Source organism: Martes martes (genome assembly GCF_963455335.1).
Source record: "Martes martes genome assembly, chromosome: 6".
NCBI lineage: Eukaryota > Metazoa > Chordata > Mammalia > Carnivora > Mustelidae > Martes > Martes martes.
Genome location: NC_137893.1, coordinates 40418151 through 40433438, shown reverse-complemented (window position 1 = coordinate 40433438; position 15288 = coordinate 40418151). Strand labels below are relative to the sequence as shown.

Genomic DNA, 15288 nt, shown 5'->3' with positions numbered 1-15288 from the left:
TTTGATTTTAAGAAAACTGAATCTGTGTTTCAGAAAGGGAAAGAAAAAAAAAGAGTGAAAATACACAAAAGTGTAAGAAAAAAAAACAAAACACCCTAAAAGTACAGACAACTAAAAACCAAGTAAAACTCAAACATATAGACCTCACAGACTCCACAAATGACTTTGAATTATCTACCAACTTAGGAAATGGCCCGTATACATGTATTTTATCATTCAGGAATACAGCCCACGTCTCTTTCAAAAATCCCACTGCTAACAAATACAAAGCAGTGAACCCTGGAGACGGTCTTCCTTTCAAAATAGGGACATAACCTATTTTCTCTAGATCAGATGTAGCTGTAACTGAGACTATACATACTGTAGTAACACAGAGGAAAGGAAATGGATGGTGAAAACAAACTGAATTCAGTGAGCTAGCAACATTGTCAAGTGCATTGCTGCGAAGGGGACAGAGGTAGAGACCAACCCAAGACACACACACACTGGCTACTTTGTTCCTTTTTAGTTTTATCAAATTGCTTCATATAGTGTGACTTTTACCCTAAGAAGCATGAAAAATTGACAATAAAAGGTTATCCGAATGGAATGTTGGTCTTTGGTTAAGTGTCTGGCACAAAGAAGAAATCACCATTTTTTTTTTTTCAACCAGTCTTCAAACAAAGTGTACGTGCTCTTGACATCGGCAGATGAGCTACGGTTTCCTCTTCTTCAAAACTCAGAGCTTCTCTAAATTAAACATAAGCTTGTTTTTGGTATCTGTAAAATATATGTGGATAAAATTCAAAGTTTTAGAAAGGGAGTTGCCATAGAAACACACAACTCCCTAAAAGAGCAGTCCGTTGCCTCTTAAGGGAGCCTGTCGTCCCAGATATTTATCCAGCACTGCAGACAATGCATAAAGGACAGTCCGAATGCACACTGGACAAATACACAAATTAAGTAAGTCAAGTACTTTAAGTGAGGGATGATGAGCCCATTTGTGTGTGTGGTGGCGGGGGGGGGGGTGGGTATCATGTGAGCTGAACCCTGTGGTAGAGCTGAAAAGCAGCCATCATAAAAAGATTTATTTAAAACAATTCTGCAACAATCTGGGCATTGCACCCAGTTATCATTATGGACTGTTTTCTGTGAATTCTTTTAAAAATGTGGATGTAAGAACTAGAAGCAGCACTTACAAAAATAGCCTTATTTTTACTAGCAGAGTAGACTCAAGCTAAAAATAAATGAGATGGGAATTTCATACTGCAGACTTTTTAAAAACGTAGTGTCAGTATCCCTAGACAAACACCACGTCTTTATTCGAGCTTCTGTGCAGCATTCCAGAAAGGCCACCCGACTTCCAGCCAGATTACAGTTCTTCAGACTTGGTTTCTCTTGAGACAAAGGAACCTCATGGAGGTAACATCTAGGTTGGAGTCTTGAATCAAACCACTTATTGGTCCTTAGAGAAGGATTTCCACTCTCAGGCTTTCACCAGAAGAGGCCAAGTTACCACCACAGCCCTTCAACAATGGGATGGTCCTAACTGGGGGGAAACAAAAGAAATATCTTTGAGGGTCTGTACCCCCCTCCCAAAAACCTGCAATGAAAGTTCAGGACACGATTTGCATGAAAATGTGATCTTTTCTGAAGTTGTGTTTATCTGTGATCAGTACTAATGATTTGCAAATCATATCAATACCCCCAATAATGGTATTTTTCTAAGGAAACACAAGGATTTCATAAACGTTAAATACTTCATCATTGGTAGGTAAATTATAGCTATGTTCATCAAATCTTATAAATGGAAAGACTGATACCATCACTCATGATTTGCCCAAATCACAGATGACCAACTTCAGAATTTATTTTCAATAAATACAAACAATAAAGTACACACGTGCTTATTTACAAAGTATCATGATTAGTACAGTTATTTAATTGATTAAAAAGTCATCTGAGGGCCGACTCAAAAATTAATCAAGTTAAATCTAGGTAACATTGACATTATGATGAAAAAGAAAGGATCAGAAAGATTAAAACCTCACCCTTCAATTGCTAGAAGTAAGAGATGAAAATCCAGTGATAGTTAGTGGACCAGAGTGACAACCACAGGCATTGTGGATCACTCTGGAACCATTTGAAGGCATCGTGCAACTAGGCAATGGTAACAATTAGTATCTGGGTGGTTGTTACAAGTCTGAAAATGTGACTGGAAGAAATGAAGCATCTGGCCAGATTAAATTTGCTCTACTTGGATTTCATAGTATGAGTACTCTGACTTCTACTCAGCCTTTAAGATTCAGACCAACCAGGAGCTCCTTAGGGAAGCTTCTCTGAGCCTGGGGGTCAGTTCAGGGAGGCTGCTCCACAAGATTTCCTGAATCCCTACTACAGCACTGTCTCATTAATTTTCAGACAGGCTTTGTCAAAATCTTCCTGATTCAATCACAAACTGCTTAAGGGTAGTGACCATATTGGTCTTGCTCACCTCGGGACCCCAGAACTGGTGAAACTCAATAAATGTTTGCTGAGTGAATGAATGAGTGTAGCGTGGATTTATTTAAGTTACTGATGTTCTTATCGATCAGAAGATGTATTAATCCGGCGAAGAACCTGATAAAAACGGTGTGGGTTAAAAGAAGTAATGTTCCTCGTTATCTCAAAAAATTCAGAGACCAGAGATCTGTCTGTTAATATGGATTTTCATTTCCTTAGGGCAAGAAAGCAAAGGATGATCATGGTATGGTGTACTTAGAACCTGGAGGGTTAAGGAGATATCCACACATCACTGAAGCTGCCCATTATTTAATTTTGAATAAAAAATGCTCTGGGCATGACAGATGAGGGTTACATAACCACACGTCCAGTGCTCTGAAAGAAGATCTGTAGCTGTTTTTTTAAAAAAAATACTAAAAGCGATGCCTGGGTGGCTCTGTCAGTTAAGTGTCTGCCTTTGGCTCAGGTCTTGATTGGAGAGTCCTGGGATGGAGCCCAGTGTTGGGCTCCCTGCTCAGCAGGGAATCTGCTTCTCCCTCTCCCTCTGCCCCTCCCCCTGCTCCTGCTCCCTCTCCCTCTCTCTCTCAAATAAACAAAATCTTTAAAAAATAACAAAAAATAATGAAAGATCACCATGTTAGTTACATGAGAATACTGATATGGCTTCCAAATCCTCCTAAGTTCCTGAAAAGCTTATTTTTCTTAAGTATGCCAGTCACAAATGGAGGCAGAAAGTCGTCTCTCTCTTAATGCAATCAACTTCTCTAAAGATGGCATACATACACAACAGGCTTTGGAAGAATCCTCTAGTGGGGATTTTTTTTTTTTTAAGATTTTATTTATTTATTTGACAGAGAGGGAGAGATCACAAGTAGGCAGAGATGTAGGCGGGGCGGGGTGGGGGGGAGCAGGCTCCTGCTGAGCAGAGAGCCTGATGCAGGGCTCAGTCCTAGGACCCTGAGCTCATGACCTGAGTCGAAGGCAGAGGCTCAACCCACTGAGCCACCCAGGTGCCCCGTCTCTAGTGGGGATTTAAAAGGAAGCATCTGGTTGCAGCAGAGGGTCACATGGAGACTTCCAACAGATATTCTCCATCTACAAAAGAAGGCAAGGACCTCCATGCTGCAATTGTTTGGTAAACATACCTCAGTGGCCTTTTCACTTGTGATATAAGTCAAAATGGCATTTTAGTGCTATATATTGAAAGCAACAGGTAAAGGCAATGGAACAATGAATATTCACAATACAGACAATATTTCTATACCAAAATTTCTGAGATTTTCTGCCTCAAGCAGAATTATCCTGCTTAACATCTTGTCTCACTAATTTTTACTTCAATTTTGAAAAGAGTTAAGTGTGAATGCCTAGAAGAATCCATTCACATTTTCAGAATCAGCTAAGCACCAATTTTTCAAATAGCTTTAATCTGGAGTGCTGTTTTAATAAGACTGCTTATAAAATTATAAAATTGAGGGGGCGCCTGTGTGGCTCAGTTGGTTAAGTGTCTCCTTTCAGCTCAGGTCATGATCTTGCGGTCCTGGGATTAAGCAGGCTCTCTGCTCGGCAAGGACTCTGCTTCTCTCTCTCCTTCTGTGCACTCTCTCACTCTCTCTGTCTCACTTTCTCTCAAATAAATAAATAGATGATCTTTAAAAAATTACAAAACTGAGTTATTTAAAAATTTTATAAATCAAGATCAAAGGTATCTACACTTTTTAAAAAGTAACACCTTCATGCAAGAAAAGTACTACATATCACCTAATGTAATACACATTACATAATTACATGTGAAATTACAAAAAATCTTAGCCATTCATGATAACTCAGGAATAAGCTTTTCCATACAGCTTTGTTTCCCAGAAAGCTGATGGGCTCCAGAGTTTTCTTAAAATAAAAGTATTTCCAAAATGTACCATGTATCTTTGAGTCTTCATGACTGGAACCTAAGCACATAATATACCTTTTTTTCTTGACAGCTTACACTTGAAAAATACCAGCTCATATGTGTAAGTTGAATGTAGTTCAAAATGTAATACATATGTGGTCACAGATGAAAATACATGAGTCGAGGACCATGTAACAGGAAGGATCTCATTTGACCCCCAAATCTGTCTCTCAAAATATTTTTTTTTAAAGATTTTATCTATTTACTTGAAAGCAAGAAAGAGCACAAGCAGAGGGAGTGGTAGGTGGAGGGAAAAGCAGGTTCCTCACTGAGCAAGGAGCCCAGTGAGGAATTCAATCCCAGGACCCTGGGATCATGACCTGAGCCAAAGGCAGGCGTTTAACCAACTGAGCCACCCAGGCATCCCCTCTCAAAAATAGTCCAATGTCAATGTCTATTTTGATCATTTGCCTTTTCAGAGGTAGAGTTAAAGCTACACCATGTAGAATGACTTTCTGGGGGAGTTCGGTGTGGTTTTGAAAAATTAGTTAGTGAACCAAAGGCTAAAGAAGTTTCCTGAAAAATGCTTTTTCTGTTCTCTAAGTGGGTATCTGCTTCAATGTTGCCATCAGCTGTCCATGACTTCAGCAGGAGCTTCAGCCTGTAGAGGCTCCCCAGAGCTCTGGGTCAGTATGGACTTCCCTAGCTTTCTCCCTGGCACTAATTTTATTCAGTGGTTGGGGGAGAGGAACACCTTCCAGCGGTTCACAGGGGTGAGAGTTCTCCAATGGTTCACTTCTTTTTGCTGAGGTATTCTTACAAACTGTTCATAGAATGAAGTTAGCTCAATCTCTTTGAAAGGAGAATTTGGTGCACTCTCTCTCTCTGGATATCAAAGCAGAAGAAAGTATATTCTTTGACCCAGCAAATTGCTTTCTAGGAATCTAGTCTAAGGACATCATTGGCTATGTAAACAAAGGAGGTATGAAAGAGGTTGACAGTACCATTGTTAATGAAAATAAAGTTTGCTAAACTTCCAGCAATCTAGGGGATTGGTTAATAGAATAATAGAGTCAAACAACAAGAATCTATTCTGTCATTAAAAGTGTAAAATAATGATGTAGACCTACATTAATTACAACACAAAGACTGGGGTGCCTGGGTGGCTCAGTCATTAAACATCTGCCTTCAGCTCAAGTCATGACCCCAGAGTTGTGGGATCGAGCCCCACGTTGGGCTCACCACTCAGCAAGAAGCCTGCTTTCTCCCTCTCCCTCTGCTGCTCTCCCTACTTGTGTTCTCTTTCTGTCAAATTAATAAATAAAACTTAAATGAATGAATGAATGAATGAATAAATAAATAGAACACAAAGATTTCCACTATATATTGTTAAGTGAAAAAGAAAAGGTTTTTAAAAATACATATGGTATACATAGGAAAAATTCTAGAAGGATATATATTAGAGGTTCCCAAACAATTCTGGAAGCTATTACAGTCTCAGTAAATTTTTTTGACAGTGCCTCTAGGCCAAAACAAATATCTAACAGTGCTGTCTGTTAAGTAGTTCAGTCCAAACAACTTAAGTATTTATGTCTAAATGACTTAGTAGTGATTTGAAACACACACACACATACACACACACACACACACACATAAATTAGAAGTACTATTTTTTCCTTCTTAAATAACCTCCTAATAACTTATTACTAGAATGTGTGCACCTGTTGGGCAATGCACAACTTCAGATCTTGGAATCAGACTGAACACCATGTCCCTTGTTTCCCATTTCCTGTTGGTTTTCACATCATACTCAACTTTTGATCATTAAAAACTTAGCAGCCATTGAAAACCCACTTTTGCAAAGATGTGATGTCATCAAAAGGAATGTCGTATGATCTTACTGTTGAAACTGTGAATTACCTCCAATGGTGTTGGACAGATGTATTTCCCTTGATGGAAAATAACCTGCGGCAACCTCATGAGTTTGCTGTGGTGCCCCAGAGCACCTTGGCACACAGCTTGGGAACTGCAGATATATAACAATATTAACAGCTGCTTTCTTTCAGGTTATGGGTGATTTAAAAAAAAAAAAAAGATTTTCTGAACCTTTTCCCAATAAACATATGTTGCTTTTTACAGTGAGAAAAACCATTAAAATGATTTACATATTTTTAGAAGTTTTTTCTCCCCTTTGGTTTAAACACCAAACATTTATCTCTTACTACTCTGGAGGCTGAGAATTCCAAGATCAATGGCCCAGCTGATTAGGTATCTGGTGAGGAGACCGTCCTCGTTCATACATGGCTGTCTCTCCTTGCTGTGAAAATTTTTTTGTCCTAAAGAAAGATGGATATTCTGTTCTTCTCATTTTTTTACTTTTAGAAAAGTCTAGGCATAAACAACATTGGAAATTCAAATTCTTGATTGGAAATAACCTACGTGTCCATTAATGGATGAAGAAGATATATATATATATATATATATCTTCTTCATCCATATATATATATATATATATAATGGAATATTAGCCATAAAAAGAAGGAAATCTTGCCATTTGAGACAACATGGATAGACCTTGAAGGCTTTATGCTAAGTGAAATAAGTCAGACAGAGAAAGACAAATCATATGATTTCCCTTACATGTAGAATCTAAGAAACAAAACAAATGAATAAATAAAACAAACTACAATATCTTTTTTAAAAAAGATTTTATTTATTTATTCGAGAGATAGACAGTGAGAGAGAGCTCGAGCGAGGAGAAGGTGAGAGGGAGAAGCAGACTCCCTGTGGAGTTGGGAGCCTGATGCAGGACTCGATCCCAGGACTCCAGGATCATGACCTGAGCTGATGGCAGTCGCTTAACTGACTGAGCCACGCAGGCGCCCAAAATAAAACAAACTAATACAGAGAACAGACTGGTGGTTATCAGAGGGAAGGGACTGGGGGGGGGGTAGGTTAAACAGGTGAAGGGGATCCGTTACATGGTGACAAATGGTGAATAGACACTGCGGTGACCACTTTGTAGTGTTACAAAAATTGAGTTATTATGTTGTACGTTTGAAAATAATATGCTATATATCAATTTTACCTCAATTAAAAAACAAACAACTATGCAATATGTATAGGAAGACAAGACCTTAAAAAAAAAGGAAAATCCTGGATGACACCTTAATGATAGAAACTCACTCCTGAAGAACCTTCTGCCATAACTCTTACTATTCTGAATCCTTTGCTGATACTTATACGGATAGGGTCGATGAAGTCACTGGTGTGAGGACACTGACCTAGACATTCACCCTCCTTCCTGCAGGTAGTCACTACAATTGTTTAACAATAGACTCTCTGTCCCTCAGCTGATGTGCCTGCAAGAGAGCATGGTCATGCCCTGGTGGGAACGGAGCTGCAATGGCTCTGTCTGCCCTTTGCTCTTGGTCTGCAGAGCTTCAGTCTCCAGATTAATGGTGCTCCTTTTAAAATAGCGCCTGCTGCTATTCACCCCGGTATCCACTGCCACTGTCTTTAAAGGGCTCTACTACGCTCTTTGTTCCCCTCTGGTTACTTCTGCCCTGTTTGTCAGTTTTTGCAGTAAAGAAATGAATGGCCTTTTATAACTTCACCAATTGGTACTTTCAGAACCAGCTGAGTAGTATAACAGATATTTAGCTTCCCTTGTAATTAGTTGTTGGTGAGTGTTTTATTTGTTTGATCCCTTATGGGGGTTGGTGGGGACAAAGGAAAGTTTTCCAGTTTAAAGCTATTTTTAAAACGCAAGGATTTTTAAAGTTTGGGTGTTGCAGTTTTATTGTAGTCGATATTTTCTAATCATTTATTTTCTTACTAAAGCGCCTGAGGAATTATTTTAAAAAACAACTTGTTTTTCTAATCTAGGAGTGTCTATAAATGTGTATGTCAATTTCAACTTAACCTTTACAAATTTAAGTTATAATTAACAATGCTGTAGGAGTAGAATGTTTAAAGTAACTTTTTGCATGAACTTTAATTGGAATGGTCCTAAGAGTGTTAAATATAGTCTTTCAAAAATGAAGAATAAATCTTCCAATCTTCCTTTACCTGCCTAATGACTCCCTACAGCATTTACCACCTTTTAACATACCACATATTTTGCCTATTTATCTTGTTAACTGTCTCTCTCTCCTCCAACTAGAATGTAAGCTCAACAAGGGTAGGAATTTTTGTCTACTTTAATCACTGACATATCCCCACCACCTAAAACAGCATGCCAAAGAGAGGGGCTCAACAAGTACTAGCTGAAAAGTGAGTGAATGAGTGACTACTACTTTTTATCTTTTTAAGATTTATTTATTTATTTTAGAGAAAGAGAGAAAGTGCACACAAGCAGGGGGCAGAGGGAGAGGGAGAGAGAGAGAGAACCTCAAGCAGACTTGGTGCTCAGTACTGAGCCCAGTGCAGGGTGGAATCTCACAACCCCGAGATCAGGAGCTGACCCCAAACCAAGGATCGGGCACTCAACTGCCTGCACCACCCAGGCACCCCATGAGTGACTAATTCTTAAAGACCTTTCATAATTCCATTTTAGAGGGCCACAGATGAGAAAAATTATTTTAAAATGAACATTAATGTTTATACAAACCAACCACTTTTTTTGGGTAGGTGAAAAAGTCAAAAGTCAACGTTTGATTACAGTAAAACCCACAAATTACAAGGACCTAACCAAATTTCTTATAAAAGGATTTATTTATTTATTTATTTATTTATTTATGAGAGAGAAAGTGGGGAGGGGTAGGAGCAGTGAAAGAGAGACAGAATCTGCGCTGAGTGCAAAGCCTGACACGGGGCTCAATCTCATGACCCTGAGACCATGCATGACCCGAGCAGAAACCAAAAGTTAGATGCTCAACTGAGTGATCCACCCACGTGCCCCAAGATCTAATCAATTTTTTGTTGCTTCCCTGTGGGAAACATTTTAACTTTCAAGTAAAGAAAACTTCAGATTGTCAAAGTATGGCAAATCCATGTTAAAACACTTACAAATGCTGAGAAGAGCATTAAAAACAAGTTTTTTAAAAAAGATTTTATTTATTTATTTGACAGAAGGAGATCACAAGTAGGCAGAGAGGCAGGCAGAGAGAGAGAGAGAGAGAGGGAAGCAGGCTCCCTGTTGAGCAGAGAGCCTGATGCGGGACTTGATCCCAGGACCCTGAGATCACGACCTGAGCCGAAGGCAGCGGCTTAACCCACTGAGCCACCCAGGTGCCCCTAAAAACAATTTTTAAAAAATCATGGCTAGGGGCACTTGGGTGGCACAGTTGGTTAAGTGTCTGAATCTTGGTTTCAGCTCAGGTCGTGATCTCAGGGTCGTGAGATCCAGCCCTGCACCAGGCTCTGCACTCAGCACTGAGTCTATTTAAGACTCTCTCTCCCTATGCCCACACCCTCAAAATAAATAAATAAATCTTTTAAAAAAATTATGGTTAAACTTTGGGAAAGTAATAGTAATTGTTAAAGGTCTAAAATGATGAGAAGAAAAAAAAAATGATGAGAAGATTAGAAGCAAGTTAGATATGTATCCTGGAGACATGAGCCAATCCCTGGTGGGGGTTTTAAGAGACAAAAAAGTCTATGGGACAGGAGACAAACCTAAAGCTCACACACCTGAAAGATAAAAAATCCTCAGTGGGGTAAGTTAAAAAAAAAAACACAAAAAACTCCCAGGAACAGAAGAAAGAAGGGATAAGCCTTAGTAATAGGAAGAGAAAGAACAAAGAAAAAGTTTCCTCAGAATATTCTAAGCCCACTCCTGCACTGCTTGGGATCAGAACTTGTATGTCCCTTCCTAAACAGGAATATTTAGGGTAAAAATTGTCCTAGGGTGGCAATGCCCTCAAACACATGACAGGAGCAAATGCAAAGCTCTCTAGAAAAAAGAACTTTAAATCCAAGTGTCAAAGGATTTTCAGAGTTCCTAGTAATTGAGTTCACCATCAAAAATCACAAAACACGGGGGGGCCTGGGTGGCTCAGTGGGTTAAAGCCTCTGCCTTCGGCTCAGGTCATGATCCCAGAGTCCTGGGATCGAGCCCCGCGTCGGGCTCTCTGCTCAGCAGGGAGCCTGCTTCCCCCTCTCTCTCTGCCTGCCTCTCTGCCTACTTGCGATCTCTATCTGTCAAATAAATAAATAAAATCTTTAAAAAAAAAAATCACAAAACACACAAATACAAAAGCTGTCATGAACAAAAGTAAGGAAAAACAAATCGCAGAGTCAAACACTACAAGACATTGGTTGTATCAGATACAGAATATAAAACAGACAAGTTTAATGTCTATAAAGAAAAAGAGAAAGGATCTTAAAATATGAAAAAAGGAATGAGATACCAAACATGACTAGGCAGATTTGAGAAAGAACCAAAAATAACTTTCAGAAATGAAAAAACAAACAAACAAACAAACAAAAAACCAAAAAAACCAGTCTTGTAATTAGACATTCAGGGGGTGAGTCCAATGCTGAATTAGATACAGCTGAAAAGGAATGCATAATTTGGTAGATAGATAAAAAGAAATACATAATCTTGTACAGAGAAAAGAGATGAAAATATGAAAGAAAGATTAAAAGTTATAGAACATAAGAGTATGAAGAAAATACAGAGAATGAGGGAAAGGTAGCATTATAAGTGATTATACTTGTTTACCTGAGACTAACATTGTATGTCAACTATACCTCAATGATTAATAATAATAAAAGAAACTCTGCCTGAAAAAGAAAAAAAATGATTATAATTAACACTTTTTAGAACTATGAAGCATCAAATTCGGGAAGCCAAAGGAATCCAAGGATGATTTAAAAAAAAAGTCCTCACCCAAATAAATCCTGGTAAAAGCTCCAGAACACCATCATCAAAAAAGATCTTCAGAACAGCCAGAGAAAATAGCAGATTACCTACAAGTGAGTGACAATTAGACTGAAAGTTGATCTCTCAATAGAAGAAGAGAAATCTGGGGAAGATGTATTTATAACAGAGAAAATAATACTAAACATGGGACTACATATTCAGCAAAACTGCCTTTCACAAAAAAAGGCAAATAAAGGCATTTTCAGTCTAACAAAAATAAGGTTTATTTTCAAAGAACATTCATTGTAAGAACTTCTAAATGACACACTTCAGAGAAAAGCAAGAGATCCAAGGGAAAGAGGGAATGGTGAGCAAATAAAATAGTAAACATATGACTAAATTGAAATAAATATGGACTGTATAAAACAAATGCAGACTGTATGCAAACTGTAATAATGTCTAATATAAAATGACGGTAAAGGGGCACCTGGGTGGCTCAGTCAGTTCAGTGTCTGCCTTCGGCTCAGGTCATGATCCTGGGGTCTTGGGATTGAGACTCACTTGGGCTTCCTGCTCAGCAGGGAGTCTGCTTCTCGCTCTCCCTCTGCTGTTCCCCTTGCTCAAGCTCTCTCTCTCTCTCCCTTTCTTTCTCTCTCAAATAAATAGTCTTTAAAAAAAGAGGATAAAATTGAAAACTGGACGACCCTGGCACATTAGGCTAGAAAAGAATGATTAGAATTACAGAATTCCAAGATTCTGGAATGGTTTGGGAGAAGAGGGAAGAAGATAGTGTGTAGTGTAAGGCTTCATTAAGCCTTCATTCATCCTTCATTAAGGATGCTAACACCTTGAGGGTAAGCACTGAAAGAGAATATAGTGTGTAGAATTGCCAAACTAATAGAAGAAATAACATGAAATTATAAAAACCAAAACAAAGCAAATCTTGTCTAACCCAAATGAAGGCAATAAGAAAAAATAATAAAGCACAAGAAAAGTAGGACAAATAGAAAGCAAAAGAGAAGATGGTCAAAATGAATACAAATGAATGATTACTTTTTGTTTGAAAATGCAAATGGAACTGATACAATCTACTAAACAATAGAAATGTAATATATTTTCTGGTTAAAAGACAAAGACTGTCTGATTGAATTAACAAACAGAAAACATATTCACATAAGCACTTGAATGTGAATGTTCACAGCAGCTTTATTTGCAATAGCCCCAGACTGGAAAAACTGAAATGTCCAAATGGCAAATGGTGAAACAAATAGTGGTATATCCATGTAATGGAATGATACTTTAAAATAAAAAGGAATCAAAGATTGATACATGTCACAACATGGATGAATCTCAAACGCTTGATGATAAATGAAAGAAGTCAAATACCAAAGACTAGCTGCTGTGTGGTCCTATTTACATGACATTCTAGAGAAGATAATACTCTAGTGATAAAAGCAGCTCAGTGGTTTCTTGGGGGAAAGAGCCTGACTGCAAAAGGGCATGAGGAGCTTTCTGGTGTGATGGAAATGATCTGTATCTTTTTTGTGGTGGTGGTTACATGACTGTATACACTTGTCAAAATTCATCAAGCTGTATGCACACTTAAAATGTGTGAGTTGTTACTGTATATAAATTATACCTTAATAAAGCTAACAGGACAAAATCCAGTTACATGATTTACAAAAGACAAATCTTAAAACTTTTGTGTCCTTGTAAAAAGCAAAGTGGAGAAAAATATTAGTAGGCAAATACTAACCCAGAAATTCAGTTTAGCTAAGTTAAACCCATACAAAATTAACTTTAGTCAGTTTTGTCAACTTTGAATGGGCCATGACACATTAATAAATACATTTAATTCACCAGGAAGATACAATAATATTATATGCCTCACAATATCTTCAAAATACAAAAAAACTAAAATTCACAGAGCCCCAAGGAAAAATTAAACAGAGGACAATTTTATCTGTAAATATAAATGCAAAAATCTTGAACAAAATATTAGTAATTGAAATCTAGTAATTTATAAGGAAAAATAACATGTCTCCTAAGTTTGAATTATTCCCATAATGCAAGGTTGTTTCAATATCAATTATTCATCACACTGGCAGATTAAAGAAGTAGAAAACAAATCACTATCTCAAAGGATGCAGAAAAAGCATTCAAGAAAATATAGCAATTATTCATGATTAAAACTCCTAGTAAACAAGGAATAGAAAGAATCTTCTTCAACTGGGTAAGGGGTACCACAAAATAATGCTATAGCAAATATGATAGTCAAGGGTAAAACTTTAAAATTATTGTCTGTAAGTCAATGAAAAGGTAAAATTTGCCATTACCACTTCTACTTAACAATGAAGATTCCAGCCAGCTCAATAAAATGAGAAAAAGGAATTAACATCCTACAAATTCAAAAGGAAAAAAAGAAACCCAAACTACCATTTCTTATTTTTTTTTGAAGATTTTTTTATTTATTTGAGAGAGAGAGAGAGAATGAGAGAGAGAGAACATAATGGAGAAAGGTCAGTGGGAGAAATAGACTCCCTGTCAAGCAGGGAGCCCTTATATGGGACTCGATCCAGGGGCTCCAGGATCATGACCTGAGCCGAAGGCAGTTGCCTAACCAACTGAGCCACCCAGGTGCCTACCATTTCTTATTGATGATATAAATCTAAACAGAAAACACTAAAGAATCTACAAACTATTTTTATTTTTATTTTATTTTTTAAAAGATTTATTTATGGGAGCCTGGGTGGCTCAGATGGTTAAGCATCTGCCTTCGGCTCAGATCATGATCTCCAGATCATGGATTTGAGCTCTAGGTTGGGTGCCCAGTTCAGCAGGGAGTCTGCTTCTCCTTCTCCCTCTCCCTGCTGCTTGTGCTCTCTCTCTCTCACTCAAATGAATAGATAATTTCTTTTTTTAAAAGGAGACTTATTTATTTATTTGAGGTAGGCGGAGGGAGCAGAGGAAGAGGGAGAGAGAAACTCAAGCAGACTCTGAGCTGAGCGTGGAGCCCAACGTGGGCCTCCATCTCACAACCCCGGAGATCAAACCTGAGAAGTCGGATGTTCAACAGACTGCACCACCCAGGTACTCCTGCAAATTATTTTTATTAATAAGGAAGCCAGTATGTTTAACATATATGTGATAAAATTCAGGGCTCTTCAACAGTGAAATGACTATATAAATTGTAGTATAATAAATACAACAAAATATATTGAATGAGAAATGAATGAACTAAGTGATACACATCAATAGAGATGGATCTCAGAACATAATGTTTTGGCAGGAGCAGGTCACAAAATAGTGAGTATAATTCTATTTATATAAAGGTTAAAATAATATTGTATATTGTTTAGGGATATACACACATGTAGTAAAATGAAGCAAAAGGCAAGAGAGTGATTATCTCAGAATCCAGGAAAGAGCTGAGGAGAGAAGAATGTGATGTAGGAGAGAGATATATCTGAGTCTCAAGTTCTTGAGATGAGTAGAAGAAATGTGGATGTCTCCTTACTTTATTGTTTAAAATGTACCAATAAGCTGCATGTTCCCTTCTGTATGAATGGTATACTTCTTAAAGAAGTAAATGAACCTTGTCAAACTTTGTCAAAATGTGTACTTTAAAGTTTTGTAATAATAGGGCACCTGGGTGGCTCAGCTGGTTTGGCGTCTGCTTTCAGCTCAGGTCATGGCTCCAGGGTCCTAGGATCAAGCCCCACATCGGGGTCCCAGCTCACTGGGGAGACTGCTTCTCCCTCACCTTCCCACTTGTTCTCTCTCTTCCACTATCTCTTTCTCTCAAATAAATAAATAAAATAGTAAAAAAAAGTATCATAATACTGTTTCAAGTTGGAAAACACAGGCATTTAGGAGATAATTTTTCTATATCTAAATTTTAAGATTCATATTTATTTATTGATTTTTTTTTAACTCATTATCGAAAAGCTTACAGTCTTCATTCATACACTGATTTTCCTAATACACCGAAATCCTAAGAAACTCTCTTGGTAGGGTTTTTATTTTCTGGATTGGCTATCTTTAAAAATTTTTAATTGAGGTATAACTGACATACATTATATTAGTTTTGGGTATATAAAATAATGTTTTGATA

At 37.7% G+C, this 15288-nt stretch overlaps 1 long non-coding RNA gene across 1 annotated transcript in view; it reads right to left on the bottom strand.

Annotated features, from left to right (window-relative positions):
* Positions 1 to 651: 651 nt before the first annotated feature.
* The window catches only part of LOC308344078, a 56082-nt gene continuing 41445 nt past the window's right edge, over positions 652 to 15288 (bottom strand). The window contains exon 3 of the long non-coding RNA XR_013966955.1: positions 652 to 1528. This is a non-coding gene — a long non-coding RNA (uncharacterized lncRNA). The remainder of the gene's footprint in view (positions 1529 to 15288) is intronic.